This window comes from Phasianus colchicus, chromosome 3, assembly GCF_987193195.1.
Source record: "Phasianus colchicus chromosome 3, bPhaCol1.hap1.1, whole genome shotgun sequence".
Taxonomy (NCBI): domain Eukaryota; kingdom Metazoa; phylum Chordata; class Aves; order Galliformes; family Phasianidae; genus Phasianus; species Phasianus colchicus.
Genome location: NC_143438.1, coordinates 31,108,492 through 31,121,960, shown reverse-complemented (window position 1 = coordinate 31,121,960; position 13,469 = coordinate 31,108,492).

Below are 13,469 nucleotides of genomic sequence, written 5' to 3'. Positions count from 1 at the left end.
AGAATCTTGAGATACTGACATGGAAATCCAGGCTTCTAGCTGCTACTGTCCGCAGTGCTGCTGTTGTAGCTTTGCAGTTGCTCTATAATCACTGCTGCTCAATGGCTTTGCTTTTTCTTCTGATTACTCTGCTTTTAGAGCTGCATGTGGGGAGCTGCAGCCTCACTGTTTCCTGACTGAAGAGAGCTTATGTGAGGCTGGACCTAATGAGGCTGCCTGTGGGAATCACTGCCTGGTGCCCTTGGTTGCCTTCCAATCTGGTCCCTCTCTGTGCTGCAGACACCAAGACCCAGGTGTAGGGGGTGGGATAATGTGCAGTGCATCCCTGCCATGCACAGAGAGTAGCATTTAGTAAATTAACAGAGACAAAGAGCACTGGCTGCAGACTAGTTTTAACCAGTGCTCCCTCTTGTCCCATCCTGATGGTGCAACCCAGTGCTGTCAGTGCTCCTTTCCAAACAGGAAAATGCCTCCCAGCCTCCCCAGATGGGGATTTTTCTGTTCCCTAAAACACAAGGCTTAATTTCTTCCCAAAACTACATTTCATTTCTGTGAGACCTCTCCTACGTTTCATGAACTGGGGGGGGCTGGGGAGAGGGGGGGAAGGGGAAGGATAATTATTAGAAGTAAAATACGTTATTAAATGGGAGATGGCATGTGTCAGGCTTATTGATGAGAACTTTCATAAAATGTAATATTACTTCATTCCTACCTTAATTGAAGATATTTTCAGCATAAGTGATGTGTAACTGCTTGATGATTTAGCTTTCTTTTATGAATAATTATATTACATGTATCCTCTCTGTATATTTCCATTGATACATAGCATTAGCCTCTCTCATAATAGCCTGCAAAGGGCCAGGCTGATCTTACTTTATTGAATCTCTTTGAAAACAGTTTATTTTGCCTTCTTAAAATCAATAGTTAAATTAATAAACATAATGAGAAACCTTTCAAATGAGGGGAACATTCCCTCTGCTTATGATCAAATTCCCTGGACACCCACTTGCTAAAGATTTGACAGGAGTAACATGAAGCTACAGCATTCACTATGTGGTTCATTTTTTATCAAACAAGACAGAAAGAATGAAGCCTTGTCTGTGTTTGAAAGCTGTATCGTGTTTCTGCCATTTCTTTAGGCATTCTTACAGAAATCTTTCAGTTCTCCCTTTCTCATCTTCCACAGGCTAATGCAGTAGAAAAAGCTGTTCTGTGATTAACAAAATGATGGTAATTTTTGCATGAAACATAGGCAAAGTCTCATTTTTACCCACATTCTCATGAAATAACCAATTTTGAACCGCGATGAAGACAGAAATAATTAGAAACAATTCACCAAATAAAGAAATCTTTATGAGCCATATTTAATATTAAATGTTATAAGGAAAACTTCCCAGGCAACAGACCAAGTCGAGATTAACAAGATCTTTTCTAAGGGGCATTTATAATGTGAATTTTTAAAACCAAATAATAAAACACCTTGACCAACTTTTCCATTATGGCCACAATCTGCATCTAGACCCAATGAAATAAAAGGCAGGAAGGCTGCCAGCAACCAGACTAGGGGTATGCAAATGTCCTGTTCTGCAGTACACTGATAGCAGCCAGAGAGCTGAGTTTAAAAGCACCACTTCAAAGCTTTTCTAGGAAATAACTGAACACTTAATGGTTTTAAAGTTTCATGACAACTCTAATGCCAAATTGTGGTTTAAATTAATGTATTTAGCTAATGATCAACGTGTATGTCTGGAAGGTGCTTCTCTGTATACGTGTGTTTGTGGCGCTGCTGCAGAGATGACTGGAACTAGAGATGTGGTGGGACAGAGGCCTTGTCCCAGAATGGTGGGGCGGGCTGGATAGGTGCGTTTCTCTGATAAGGTGAGAAGTGCCCCTTTGGTAGCAGAGTTAGTTTGACCTGTGTTATTTGGTACCAACTGGTTTTGCTTCCAAGTGAACCGAGAACATATCCTCAAAGCACAGCAGAAGACCCAGACTTGCCTATGGCAAAGAAGGAGCAGCTTCTGCTAACGCACTGTACAGTGACTTTGCTGCCTCTGCATAATGTAAGCTGGCTGTTGCCTCTCGGTGGAGGGTTCTCCAACAGATAAATTGGGATCCATAGTGTCATCCACAGACGGCTCTAGCAAACTGTCTCTTACGCAGCTCTGAGGTCACTTCTCCTCTCCCACCCACTGCCACCGCTTACCGAGATTAATGAGTCTGAAGCACATAGTGTCTCTGTGGGTGAACACAGCAGGTGTAAAGCAGCTTGGCTCTGGAGTCAAGTGAGAAATAGTAATTTGAGGAAGGAGATAAACTGGATAATAGGAAGCAACCAATCCCAATCTCAAAGTGCTGAACATCCCTGTCAAAATTGCAGTTATGTTTTCTCAGTGTACAGATGTTATTAGTGAGGAGGTACAAAAGTTAGGATTCTCAAGGGAGAAGTGAGGAAAACATGACTGAAGCCTTTGTGGTCAGCAAAGGTGTGAGATAGAGCCTAGGAAATGGTAATTCCCAATTTTTCACAGAGTACTAGATCAAAATAAGTAGTTCTATTCCATACCATCTGAGGGTGGCCTTCATTGCTGTAGGGCAAACAGGCATGTGTACCTCCATTACCCAAGGTGAAAGTCACTGTGTGCTCCTCTTGCTTCTGTTCACTTCTCATACCCTGAGGGAGCTCCAGTTACATCAATTCTGTGTAGCCATACTACATTTGTCATGACCTTGTACCTTTGTTCACCACCTCTTCTGGTCTCAGGGCTATCTCTGTCTTCTTCTGTACTCTTATGAGTCAACCCTGAGATATGCTGAATGGTTACCCACATTGCTTGCCTTGTGGATAAATAGGAACTTTCAGCCTCTGGATCTCTGAAACAAAGCACGTGGCCTCAAAAGGCCATCAATCCTGTTGGTTGAAAAATTCTCCACAGAACCTCAATGAAGAAAAATATTTGAGAGCCTTGCAACATGAAGAGGGGAAAGAGAAATTTCAGCCAGCCTGGTCTTGTAGAGGGATTAATTCTTCTTTATAAATTAGCCCCTTTGTACCTATGAAACGTTTGATCACATTCCAAACTATGGCAGTTATTTGTGCCAACTGGGAAGCCAAAGAGCAGAGGAATGTCTTATATTTAAATATTTTACCAGCCTTTCTTCTAGGTTAATGTTTTATTAGCAGCAAATATACCTCTCTGTAAGAATCTAAAATCTGTTTCTCACTGTGGCGAAAGCCAGACCACAGGTAGCCCTACATTGAAGTTGTACAGCCAGCAGGCCTGTAGGATGGATTGTTTTGCAGCCCTGTATTTAAAAGTCATTCAATTCTAAATCTGACAATATAGCTGTTGGTGAGACAAGTATGCCCATGATATGTCCTCTGCTACTCACTAGCAAATGTTTTATTACGAAGGGTTATTGGCCTCTCATTCTGCAAAGAGCACAAGGTCAGAGTTATGGCAAGAGGAACATCACTGGATCTCTGATAAGATCAGCCATGAATACTGTAGAGTGAACAGGAAGTTCCTTGATCACTCACATGTGGGTGAGTACCATCACTTGGGGAGATTCTGTTTTAGGGGGTTTTTTTGTTTGTTTGTTTTTGGTTGTTTTTTGGGGTTGTTTTGTTTGGGTTTTTTTTGGTTCAGAACTGTGAAGCTGGAAACAAAATTTCCAGTTAATGTATCGGGTGGACTTTGCATCCAGAGAGGTGAAACATGGTGGTGTCACCTCTCTCGTTGCCTGTATACCAACAAAGCTGTAGCACGTGCGACTTCAGGAGTCTGTGCTTTGTACAGTCTGGAACATCCCCACAGCTGGAAAAGCAGAATATGCTTGGTTTACCAGGCACGCTTAATATGATTTCACCTTGGGATTTCTCAGTTTCTTTGTTGTCTCTCTCTTTTTTTTTTTTTTTCCCTTCCATTTGATGGAAAGGTGAGACCCTGAGTGAATAATAGGATTTGCAAGGTGATTTGCTGGGCGTTTAGAGACAACAGCCAAAGTAGGATGCAAGGAGTGGGCTCTGCACTGTGCTGCAGGCTCACCTGACCATGAGCAACCATCTTCAGTGTTGAAATGTACATAGATAATTAATAAAAAAGCATGCAAGACATTCTCTGTCCAATTGCCTCTGAGGAGCTTGTCAGTCAACCTGTTGTTATTTTCCAAAGTGAAATAAGGTCCCATCAAAGCGTGTTTTCAAACACCCTGTCCCATTAGACATTGCTTGAAGATGGTCAGGGATCACACACACATACACTACTCCAGAACTGTCTGAAAGGAGATGGACTGTTAACTTCAATGAACGATCTACTGAAGTAAAACTTGTGGGGGATCATGTATTTTTATTTGTATGTAATGAGCCTGCTACATTCAGTCCTGCTCATTGGCCAACACATAGTGGAATACTTGTTCTACCAAAAATATTAAAATGGTTTTCTTCCAATATTTTGTTGAGGAATACACAGCATAATACCAAGAATTTGTATGAAGTTTAGTATTTGTAGAGATTGTAGTAATGACTCGGACAACCCTGACTACTTCCTTCTTCCATTCTTTCATACTTACTGTCCTATTAAATTAATTAAAAAATTGGGGAGCCCTCCAGTGGCTAAAATTATAGCTAACTCAACATTAAAAATTAAACATTAAAAATCAACTTCTAGTTCTTAGGCATCTACTTTCATAGGTAATCTCTGGGAATTTTAGCATGTTCTGCATTTGGTAATAAAATTGTTCTTCCACTCTACAGACTGATACTTAGTATTCTGCTCCAAAAAGGCAGGGGAAGGGACAAAATCGTACTCTCAATTTTCTGACAATCTGTTTATTGATTCCTTTGCAAACTATACTGATGATTTATCAAGAAATGGTAGTAACAAATGTGTCTCTTCAAAGGAGGGAGAAAAAATATACAAACCTAAAAAGGAGGAAGAAAAATATACAACCCTAAAAAGAAACTTAATTTTGAGTCCCAGAGCTGTAGGTTGTTAATTAAAGTAATTAAAAAGTGTAGAGAGACTGCTCTGAATCCTCCTGATCTCACTTCTAAAACATTAATTGATTTCCATGAGAGAAGATTTGGACTGTGGGGAGGTGTTGAGAAGAAAAACATAGATTTTTGTCCTTACGATGTTGATCACATCCTACTACATGCTTCATGTTTTTGTACAATTGGAGTGAAACAGCAAAATAAATATTATTTCTATAAATTAAGGCATTCAGGACCATTTTATCTGTGCATAATTCCAATAGTCCAGGAAGCTAATGCAAAGCTTGTTTAAGATACCAGCCTTTGGCTTGTGCTCTTGGAGAAAGATAAGTCGATCAAATTTAGAAAAATGCTAAATCTGCCTTTGAGCCATGAGCACCCTTGTTTAGGAACTGACTGTGGGGCTGCTGACACTGTCAGAGTCACTCAGGCCAGCACCTGAGCTCCTTGTCACCTACGGCCCATGGCCACGATGCAGAGCCAGTTGAGTCAACAGCCCAGGAAGCACCTCCTGCCCTCTAATTAGCTACGAAATGGTGTTGCTACCTGTCTTTTTCTCCTCTAATACGCTGCAGTGGGTTACTGCTGCCTCTGTGTGCTGCTCCTACTGATAGCCACAGCACTTTATAGGCAGCTGGATACAACCTCCTGTCTCCAAGAAACTGAGCGGTGAGATGTGTGTCATAGTCCTGCCATACAACTAATTCGGGGGCTACTTACCTCAGGGTGTCCATCACCCAGCCTGGTAGCAGTGGGCTGCAGGGACAGCCACCCTAAAAGAGTCTGAGTATCAGCTTAAACTTGCTCCTGAGTATGATGGCCAGAATCTCCAGTGCTGCACCACCACTGGCTGCCATTACTGCAGAGGTCCAGTAGCTCATCCCTGAAGAAAAGGAGGTGCTCAGCACAGCCATTGATCATCTGCAAAAGCACAGAAATAGCATGGGGTGCCTACAGGATGCAAGCAGTCTGTGTCATGAGCTGTCAAAAGCTGTGGTTGCCACAGGGATAATTGGTTTGTGCCAGCTGTAGTTGATGGATACCAAGCTGATGAAAGGAGACAGGATAACATGCCTTCTGTTGTTTAATTAAGGGCCTTCTAAATCTGCATAAACTGAAAGCTCTGGATGCTGAAAGCCACCCACATGTACCCCAATATTTGTAACAATGAGAGGATGATGGGGAAAGAGGGTTCTTCCCTAAAAGTACATGTGCATATATGGAGCCCTCAGTGCAGGAAAAGGCCATGTAGCAATGCTCTCACCCTTTTCTTCCTGCCCAACAGCTCCCTGCATATTAATGTTTGTGAGAACCTTTTCTTATCACAGGGGCTGCAATTTTTACCTAATACCCTGAGGGAGGGACACTGGGGGTTATTTTGCACAGCACCAAGTGATTGAAATACAACAGAAAACTGTTAATGCAATCCCAAAAGTACTGGCTTACAGCCAAGTATCTTTTCTACAGTCGTTTTAAAGACAGTGATTAATAGCATGTCAGGGAGTTGCTTTGTATACTAAACACTACTTGGAGTACTGTAAATAGATAAAACCGAATGATCAACAACCTTATATTGAAATAAGAACAGGTACCCAAAGGGTGCTGGGAATCTCAGTTGTTGAATTCTACTTTTATTGCTGTTAATAGTAGGTATCAAGAGGGGATGAATAGCTGCCAAATTAAATTTGCAGCTAATCTCATAGTAGGAAGCAAAGACTCTATCATGCAGGCAGAAACCTTATTTGGAGGATATAGTAATAAAACTCAACCCGGGCAATACAAGCTAATACAACCAGAATAAATGAACAAACATGTACATGTTTGATGGGGCTGGAGGTGTGTGGAAAGCATCAATGTCAAAAAAGTGCTGGAGAATGAGGTGGGGTGATAGAGAAAATTGTCTGTCAGCTTGTAGCATTACTTGGCAATGGGGCTGAGCAGTTTGTAAGAGCAAGGCTTGTGGCTGTGAGTCTGGGCAATGTGAAAGGGATGACATTCACATCAGAGGATGGATGCACTTGTGAAAGAAAAAAAAAATGATCCTTTCTATGCCAGCAGATTTGAAACTTGTGAATAGAAGGATGGTGATCTCAAGGTGAAGTGTTTATTCAAAGTTTTGGGATGGCTTCCACACGAGGAGTCAACACGGAAACCAGGAGTCTCCAACCTGGGAATGGACCTGTCCAAGAATGGATGTACCAGCCGCATCAAGCAGTCTGGGAAGGAAGGTAAGGAATGACTGCTGGTTGTCTCATGTAAGCCTTTTGTCCCACACAATGGCAGCAGGTCAGAGTTAACCAAAGGAAATGATTCTTTGCAGAGGTGGGTAAAAACAATCACACTAATTTGAAAGCAACTAAGTAAATTTACAGACATCTACTCAGTCTTCTAAGTGTCAGAATAACACTTCTGGATCAAGAAACTTTCAGAGGCTAGAAGAATGTTCTGGGAAAATGTGCCTTCTCTATTCTCTACTCTTGTTCACATGTCTGCTATGACCAGAGACTCAATACTGGGCCAAACTGACCCACAGCCCTACTCAGAATGGCCACTCTGATGTCTCTGTTGCATACCACAGGTTTTCCTGGCCATTTCCTCTTGCACAGACTGTCTTGCCACCATGTGAGAACTGTACCAGGCCGCTCTTGGTGCCTTGCTTCTCTCTTCTTTTATTGAGACAGCTCATCTCAAACTGCATGCTCTTGTGCCTCCAATGACTATCTCTTTCAGTAGTCATTGTCTTCTCCCTGGGAGGGCAGGCAGAAACTGAGAGGAATCTGAGTGTCTGAATTCTTGGAAATTTAGTTTTTCTAAATATTTTAGTGTTTAAATCTTCCTTCTGGGAAGAAGTCTTTCTGAAAAGTGATTTTTTGCTTCCTCTGAATGATTTCACTCACTCTGCAAATTACTTTCCAGTCTGGCTGGTGTTATCTTTGCTGTGTTTCCTGAACCTGCACTGGGACAAAGCCTTGGTTGGGGCAAAGCCTGCCACAGGGAGACCATTTTCCAAGGTTCTCTATACAGCCTCTTGTCAATGGGTTTCTCCATATCCCAAACACTCCTCCACTTGAAGTTAACGGTTCTTGCAGAAACCTTTGTTGTACCAAGCAAAAAATCCAACCCCAAAACAAACATATTCCATTTGACTGCCCATTACATATGAATGGAGTACACTGTAATGCTCTCTATTCTCTTACAGGTTTGCTGGGTTTGGGTCAGCATACTTAGCAGATAGAATCGCACTGGCAGCTCCCCAGTGTAAGGAGCTTCTCCCCATGCTCAGCTTCTCCTTTTCTGCCCGGAGACAAACTCCAGATGCTTTTGAAGATTGTAAGAATAATCAATAATAGATTAAACTGCACGTTTTCTTCAGGCACCATGACTGCTTACATGTAATAAGTGTTTACGAAATAAGGCATCCAAAAATTACAGAAATCAGTTGATAAACTTGAACCTAGATTCTTTTGCAAGACCCTTGATACCGATTTATTATGCTAAGAAAATAAATTTAAATCACTGGCATATTTTTTGCTTTTAGCTGTGGCAAGCCTGCATTGTATTTGGAACCAGGGGGCTAATCCCCTGGACGCTACTTTTTCTTAAGGATGTGCTTTTTTTGATGAAGACGAGTTGATAAGACATGAGGATTACATTTAAATTCAGCTGTATTTATAGTTTAAACATGTGGGAAATTAGATGAGGGGAGGGAGAGCAGAGAGCTTATGCTAATCCAAACAAATGTGAGAGCTCATAACATTTTCAAATACTGTATTTGAAATCACATTACATTCTGTTTGCAATCTGATGCATTTGTGAAATAGGCTGCCAAAATATGATCACCTGTTGTTATTCAACCACTCCTGGGCTTCTAATGACAGCACAGGACACAGCCACAGGAATGCCTAAATCATGTGTTGCATATGCAAAGCACAACAGAATTTATTAAGCAACTAATCATCAAAGCCTGACTTTTAGCTCTCTCAGGTGGACAAATGAAGACAAAAAGGCAGGAACAAGCCTGTGTCTTCAAAGCAAGCCTGCCATAACCAGAATGGAAATGCAGGAATCTGGCATAACTTCCAGAGCTCTGATAGCCCTGCTGGGGATGCGCTCAGCCTCTACCTGGAAATAGAGTACCAGAATATCCCCAGTTGGAAAGGGATATCAAACGTCACCCTCCCCTACCACACGCTGTTCCACGCCATTCCCTCGGGCCCTGTCGCTGTCACAGAGATCAGGGCTCAGCGCTGCCCCTCCGCTCCCTGTGAGGAGCTGCTGCTGCCATGAGGCTTCCCCTCAGCTTCTCTGCTCAGGACTGAGCTAACCAGGGGACTATACATCTCCCCCTCTAGACTTTGGGGTTGTTTTGCTCTGCAGTCATCCTCTCCATCAGTGCATGTTAAATTGTTTGTCTTTATCCACTCATTTCCACCCCCCACTACTTCTATAAAACAGGCCCGCTGGCCTATGTTTGCAGTGCTGGGAAAGGTGTAATAACAATATTTCCAATATTCAACATTTTTCTTCAAACCATCTTGAGAAAACATTTTTTAATGAAACACATTTACTACTCCTCATTTCTGTGTGATCTGTCTGATTTCCTAACTCTTCAAAATGACAAAAAACATTTGTCTGCTCAGAGATGCTGGCCCTAAGCCCATCACACCCACGGGCTGTGGTTGTATGATAAGAAATGTTTGCCTAATTCTCCATACTCTGGAATTATAACCTTAGTATAATGAAGAGAAAAAGCCCGTTACATAAGCAATTCCACCAGAACATGGAATTAAAGGACGAATCCTATCTAAGCAACTCAGGGGAGCAGCATACATGTATTTACTTTCAGAGATTACCTCTTGGAGAGCGCAAAGATACTACAGTGAGAGTTTCTGTTCTAAAATCAAAATACAGATGGCTGTAGTCACAGTGAGACTGCTCCTGAGTATACCAGAAATGCTTCTGCCTCTGCTTTCTGCATCTTACTCTCATGAAAGAGTGGCAGGTAACCAGTGCAGCAGGGGTTAAAATAAAATAAATATCAGACTATAGAATCCAACTTTGCAAGCTGTCAGACTGTTCAGGTAGATGTTTGTTGACCTCAGCTCTTGATTTCAGTGCTTTGCTAGGCTGCTGGTCTAGATAGAAGGTGGCATGCGATGCAGTCAGCGCTTTCAGCAAGACTCTCTGCCTGTGCCAGTTTTCTTCTTCTGTGGATGGGATGAGACACAGATGGTATTTCTTGGTGAGTTGTGGATATTTCTGCAAATCACTTAAATGACCTTGCAGCAATTCCAGCAGATAACATTATACATTCTCCCCTTTCCTTTATAAATCACATCTTTATGTCTTTTAGGCTTAGGGATACAATTGTCCCATTGCATGGCTCACTACAACAAAATGTTTCTTTCTCACTGTGGTGACTTAACACTGCAAATACTTCTTTGTACTTCCTGATACCAAAAGCTACTCATAAACAATAGATGAACTGTTTATGTTTATGTAGCTTTCCCTTTCCCCAAAATTGACACAACAGTTTCTTTTTGAATATTCCAGCATCTGTCGAGTCTGTACTCCACAGGGTCTTCACATCCTGCTTCTAGGCACACTCTGTTTTATTCCTTCCCTGACAATGCTAAGCAGCACAGGGGCTGTCCAGCTCATGTCCGGCTTTCCCAGGGAGCTGTGGGTGCTTCTCTGCCTGTCTCACCAGCAGGGCCCCATTCAAGGGCAATGTCCAGCCCCTGACCAGCTATGTGCTGCAGTGGCAAGGCATGCCCTACTGTACTGGTTTCTCCCATCATAAATGTTTTCTTTTGGCTACTTTGCAAGCTTCACTGTTGGCACACTGACTTCCCCATCACCCTCCAGCTGCAGCATAAGTCTTGCAGAGAATGTGGGCACTGCCCTGCTCTGGGCTTGGATCTTCTTAAATATGAGTGAGCATAGTGGCTAGCCACAGAGGATTCTAAAATGGAGAAGAGCAACTGACGAGAGACTTGTACGTGAAACAAGTCCCAGAGAAGTCTGATGCTGCTCATATGGACTGCTCTTGGCCTACCCACATGCAGTATTTTCTATCCCGTGGTGAGCTGGAAGCATGAACAAAACATGTTAGGCAGATTCAGCCAACCTGCAGAGCAATAGGATGTACACTGTACAAGAGAGTTAGATTTTACTGCAGGACATCCAGGACACCAATCTACTGGACCACCAAGATGGGAAGGAAGAGGAACCCCATGCAGCATATCATGGTGTGCCATCTCAGAGTGGAGGTGGGTCCTTGAGGAGGAAAGGCAAGCTAATGAGGCAAGCAGATCCAGTTTAGCCATTCTTGTGTGTGCCACCAAGCATTCAAGCAGTGCAAGTGTAGGCGCTTGTGCTCTTCAGCGCTCACCTCCCACAGCAGCCGGTCTGAAAGCTCCTTTCCCTGGCACTTCTCTTTACTTGTGAATGGCTTCTTCCACAAATATCTACCAAGAATATGCACAGAATAAATTGCAGGTTACAGGCAAGAAATGATAGCAATTTTTTTCCTCTGTTTCTTTCATCTCTTAAACTAGCTGAAATAAATTAGCTATGCTGCTGCCTTAAATCACTGATCACCTTCAGCAAGGTTCCCACTTTTTCACACCAAGTTTGCAGGTCAAAGTCCTACTCTTTGTCAGTTCAGACGTAGTTTGAAAAGTAGCCAAGGTTTGGGACATGATGGTTTCTTTTTTGTATTTGGAATGGAAGCAGCAAAAAAAAAAAAAAAAGCATCACTTTGAAATATAGGTGAATCAAAGCAATTTCTTCTCTCTTTCTGGCAACATGCAATTACTTACATAGTTTTGACTTTCATATCACATAAATATTGGGGGGAAAAAAATGATGCTTTAAGTTTTCATTAGTAAGGAAGAAAAGTATTCAAAAGGAGCATTCGCAACCAAAAGTCACTTTGCTATGATAATTACTTTATTGCTACCAAAAGAAAACCCACCAACCATAGAACATATTTTTGAAGACTGGTATCAGCTAACAAAAATTCCTTACTCAATGAACCTTTTAAAATCAATGGGTATGTCTTGATAAGAATTAAAATGACATTCAAAGGCGTGCTTTTAAAGCCAAACCAATCAACCAACCAAACAAAAGCTATTGGGCTGTTCCTGGGGAAGTTTCCTCTCCATTGTAAAAAACAGCAACTGCAAACCGCAACTTTTTTGCAGATTCTTCTTCATTCTTTTGTAATGACCATGAGTGATTAGTCCACCCCTTAAAAGTCCAGACAAAATTTGTTAGCAGATGCTCCATTTCTACCATAAGAACTATAGCAGCTCTAGAGCAGGGAACAGAAAAGCAATTGATTCTCACCCACTGCTGTAAATTCATTGTTTCTCTCTTGTCAGTCACTGTCAGGGGTAGTGTAGGAGAATGACTGAGAAGCAGATGGCTACATCTAATAAATTTTGCAGGCTCATTTTGAAACCAGCAAGGCAGTCAGCAGAAACTCTTCTGCCTGTGCTCCTGTCACTGGCAGCACTGAAATCATGCTCTGTGTGCTGCTGGTTGGTAAGCTGGTCAGGTAGGCAGTGTCAGCCTCCGCCGAAATGCCCAAAATACCAGTGCAAGTTTCTTCCTCTTTAGTACGTGTCCCTTGGGGGTGGGAGCAGAGGAGAAACCTGGTGAACAAGAAGAAATAAATAGAATGATACATACCTCCTTCTTGAGGCCACTTTGATGCTCTGTAGCACAACTGCGTGCAGGATTGCCGAGGACTCCTTAGTATTCATCAGCAGCAAGAACCAATTGCTGGATCCTGCCGCTGCTGGTTTTACTCCCTCAGCAGGACTCGCTCTCCTTCTTGCTTTCTGACAGCTCAGGAAGCTATTCCCAGTGCAAGGTTGGGTAGGCCCCTTATATGTTGCAATGTCTGCAGCACTTTTTCAAAACAATGGTACTTCATTATAGGTATATCTGCAGGTACACATGCTGTTATGGGTACATTATTATTAGGCAGGCACATTTTGCAGCCATGCCAAATACTTGTTCTCTGAAGAGAGTGCAGGGAGTCAATTTCTGTTGTCAGTAGAATCCAGGATAGAAAAGAAAATCTGTCTTGAAGGATTCCCGTAAGTGAAATATTTAATATTTTCTGGAGGTAAAAGTTAGTTTTCTCACATTGCTTCCATTTTACTAAGAAAGTAGTTGTGTATGCATATTCTGAGTATATAAAATTGATGGAGAATAATTATGTAGTAATTAGAAGTAGGAGAAATAGTTACATTTCAATTACTTTTAGCCTGAGAACAGCTTTGAAAATAGTCCTTCAAATGTTAAGAAAATATAGTTCACTTATATAGTTCACTTTTGATAGAAGATCCTTGCAGGTACCATGTGTCAGAGCATGTTAGAAAAGTCTCCCCTTTCAGACAGTCTGCAGACAGAGGACTCAAATGCTGTTGAATTTTGTTGTTTGTCTGTTTTTAATATA